The sequence below is a fragment of the Apium graveolens genome, chromosome 1 (assembly GCF_009905375.1).
Source record: "Apium graveolens cultivar Ventura chromosome 1, ASM990537v1, whole genome shotgun sequence".
NCBI classification, from domain to species: domain Eukaryota; kingdom Viridiplantae; phylum Streptophyta; class Magnoliopsida; order Apiales; family Apiaceae; genus Apium; species Apium graveolens.
This window is the reverse complement of record NC_133647.1, coordinates 139,820,677-139,825,197: the sequence shown is the minus strand read 5'-3', so window position 1 is coordinate 139,825,197 and position 4,521 is coordinate 139,820,677.

Here is a 4,521-nt window from a genome sequence, read left to right as displayed (position 1 = left end):
TTAAATAAGCATAAACCCCGATTAACTACTAACAGAATCAAACAGGATAAAGTATGAGACAAGATTATAACTACCAATCAAAAAATATAACTTACAACCCCAAAATAATATTAAATAAACATAGTCGATCCCGACTTGGAACCGATAGATAACCCATTGTATCTTTAAAATTTTCTGGCTAAGCGCTTTCTCACTCAAAAACATCTCTACCTGCTCTGGCAACTGGAAGCCCTCAACACGATAGGGACCACCAGGTACGCTCTTATGAGCAGTGCGCCTAAGCATGGCCATCTTCTTGTTTAACTGCCATGGTTAGATTAAAACAAAACATATGAGTATAAAACTCAGCAAGTAACTATTAAGCAGTTCTACGATATAAAAATCCACAATGTACTTTACCAATCTCAGGGCATTCTACTTTATCTGATCTAGGTGGCAGATTTTCATCTTTCGGATTAAGGAAGGGTTATGAAGGAAAATTAGGGCTTTCAAGGAACAAGGCTCAAAGGAGGGTGAAAGCTGACATTCATCACAAATCATTAAAGGATCAAAACAGATCTTTCAGAAAAAGGAAAGCGACAATCTTTTCATTATATGGAGTCAATTATATGATCAACAGATTAAACCTGGGTTCACGAGCTTTAAGCTTCACAGTATCACAATCAACTCTTTTCACAACAATATAAACCATTTTTCATTTTCAAATAATCAATTACTGAGTAGGAAGTTTCAATTCCTTTTTAAAATCAATATAGAACCCTTGATTGGACCACTTTATATTTTATTTCATTATAATATGGGTGATCTGCCCGTACCGACCTCCATCCGGCCATTAAGGTACCATACGGCATAATTTCAGCTTTAAACCGGACTAGCCCTGCTAACCTCTTACAATGACTGGACTAGTCCCACTAGCCTCTTACATCCCATCCAATCCATCAGGAATTCATTTGGAAAACCTTGAGTTGGAAAAAGTAGGTTTTCAAAATTCATTTTATCATTACCAAGAATATGAAATCATTCAGACTCTTTCGAGTCGAAACTCATCCTTAAATCAAATTTCAAGAAATCAAAGTTAAGGAAATAAATCAAGGACAAGCAAGGAGCAATTCTAGGGATTTTAAAACAAGGATAACAAGGTACTTAAATTAGAAGGATCAATGTATGTTTTCAGGATCAATAGGAAATATGGTGATCAAGGAATATGGTATCGTTACAAGGGGTTCGTAAAGGTAATTATAGTGTTTATAACAGTTCATGGTATAACAAATAACTTGAACAGGATAGACAGGTTACCAAAGGGTTGAATCAATAAGCTTATCAATAATAGTTTAACAAGATCAAAGACAGGGTATCTCAAATCATTAACAGGGGTTCATTATTTAAACAGTTTAATACTCTACATGGTATGAACAATAACCTCTCTATAACCATTTTCACAATTAAGGAGAGTTACTTGCCTGAATTCGCTTTCCTGAAGGTTGAACTACTGCCACCTAGTATACCCTTCCCTTTCCTAGCCTGAATGCCCTCACGCTCCGAATCTACAATAAAACCAAAACCTTAATCAGTTTCCCAACTCTCGTTCCCGGAACTATCGCTCAATACGATAGCTCGATTATACTCTTGACTCAAATATACGAGTATAGCTTATACACATAAGCACATAGCACATAACACATTCCTTTCTTGTAACCTTTATATCTTTATATACTCATCAATCGACTAATACTTGCTTAAACTTATCTATTCTTCAAATCATACTAATATGACTCGTACGAGTACATGATTTATTCACAACTAAATTGTAACGCCTGGGAAATATTATGTAATTATTTTTATCAATAAATAATTATTATGTGATTTTTATGTGAATTTTGGTGAATTATTTGATGATGGATAATAATATTTGGATGTTTATTTCTGATAAAATTTATATATTTTAATTTCCAATTATCCAGAATTAAATCTAGATAATTTTGATATTTTTCTGGTAATTTTTGGATAATCATATGATTTTTAAGGATTTATAGAATTAACAATGATTATTTTTACATAATTATAAAATTACTTATTTTAGAACCACAAATCGTCCCACTTCAATTGTTTTTGCATTTTTACAATACGAAACTCTTCCAAAAACTCCTTTCTAACCTAATCTGATAATTCTGAACACTTTCCGTGTTTTGACTTTTTCAATCCGGGGTACGGTTTGACCTGTACGAGTCCCGGTGTGAAATTTGCGATACGCAAACCATTTTATATATCAATAGGAACCCATATTCTCAAAAGGCGAGACATTATTACCTTAATTTCGTATACATTATTTTATAGGAAGCCCTGTTTTGATAATTATCCAATTCTGGTATTAAAATCGTATCGTCTTTTCAGTTACTTAGCGGCTAAGTAACCTATTTGCGGATCCGATCTGTAAATGTAATTATTGAATTATTAAACAAATAAAATAGGTGATGGTCCTGTCAGTGATGTGTTGCTGTGTTATTAATCGTTTGTGAATTGTTGGACGCGAAGGTTGATTTTATAATTAATTATTGAGTTGTATGAATTTAATTCATTTTAAAGTGATTTTATTGAATATTTATTCCTAAAAATACTAAAATTGCTCCTAAAATTATTTTTGTTGTTTTATAATTTTATTTATTATTTTAGGAATTTATAAATTTTAGAAATCAATATTTTATTAATTATTTATCTTTAAATGATTTTCTGATTATATTAAATCGTAAAATCAGTATTTAATTCCAAAATATTTCAAAAATCATGAAAATTTTATTTTATTAACTTTTGAATATTTCGAGAATTTTTAAATATGTTCGGGTAAATTTCGAATTATTAGTACTCGTAGATTATTTATTTACGGATCTTTAATCGCGATTCCAACCAGAATTTCAACGAAAAAGAAAGAAAAAAAAAATAAAAAAATAAACACATATATCCCTAAATCCCCTACCCCTGTTGGTATCACCGCCTCTCCCTCCCCTCAATTCTCTCTCGTCTCTCCCATTAAATCTCTCTGTCAACTCTTAAACTCTTTTCTCAATGATTTCTTTTCTATTCCCCACCGAAACTCCTGTTTTTGGTAAGCATGTTGTCTTCGTTACTGTGTTGGGCCGGCCTGTTGCCGCCGGAGCACCGGCCCGGCAACGGCGGTGGCGCGTGCCCTGTACTTTCGGGTGCATATGGTTGTATGTATATGTGTGGTGTGTATATTCTGTGTGTGTGTGTGATACGTGTATGTGTGGGTGGGTTGAAGGACTGTGATTTGTGTTTTTCGTTTCCGTCTCTCTCTGGTTGCCGCCGACCCAAGTCCGGCGAGGCGGCCTCCCCTGTAACGCAGCGCGTAGGCGCGTATCTCTGTGTTGTGTTCGATCTTGTTCCTGGTTTCGGTTATTTTTCTGGCTTATTTCCCCTCTGATTCTGTGTTGATTCCGGTTGCGTGATATTGATTGGTGATTATGAGATTTTGCAGGATATAATTCACTGATTTTCTTGTGAAATAAAAATAATTATTTGAAAAGGGGAATTATTAGCAATTAATCGATGGAATTCGTGTCGGATGTCCGTAATAAACGGAAAGCCGCGAATTTTATCGCCGTCGGCGATGAGCTTCGGCGAGCCGACGGTGGACCGTGATGATTTTAATCTGAGTCCTACGTTATTAATTAAATAAAAATAGTTGGTAAGTTAGTTGCGAAATGAAAATGCGAATAAAATAAAAATGCGAATAAAGATGCAAAATACGAATGGTAATAATAACTAAGCGAATCGGAGTTCCGACTTGGTAATTGATTATGAGTTGAATGATTGTGATTGTTGGTTGTTGTTGTGTTGTGAATTTGACGTCGGGATGTTCGACGGGTAGGCCGATAAATAAAGGAAACGCTGCCCGATTCTCGGGAAAACTAATTCCGAAAATACGGGAACGTAACATGTAATTATCGGAATCGTCGAACAAGGATATAATTAAACTTTATGAAACCTATTTACGTGACGTGACAAGATATTTTATGAATAATCGATTATCCTATTTTTCAAAATGACAAATATATGTATTTTCCGAAATTAAATACCGAACCGATTTTCGAAAATGGGAACCATAATTGCTATGTGTATTTCGATAATACATATAAATATGAATTCAGTTATGAAATCGTATGGGTAGAATAGGATGATGATTTGATGTTAAGCTTAAGCGGTTATCTGAATTAGGGTATTTCAACCCTGTAGGTTTAGACGGAAGACCCAAGACGTGACATCGGACTAGAAACGATCTAATGATTAGATGTCGAGATTAACGAAGTTCCAACCGAAGGGTCTGAATGCTGGGATCGTATCCAGAATAGGATAGAAATTTGACGATAAAGTCGAATGATTAAAGTCGAACCAAAGTTAACCGATGATAGTGGTTAAAGCTTATTGAGGCAAGTATTCTGGATTTTTCCTTTTAAATACTGCAAGTATTCTTGAATTTCTTTTAAATACTGTAAATATTATTCATTC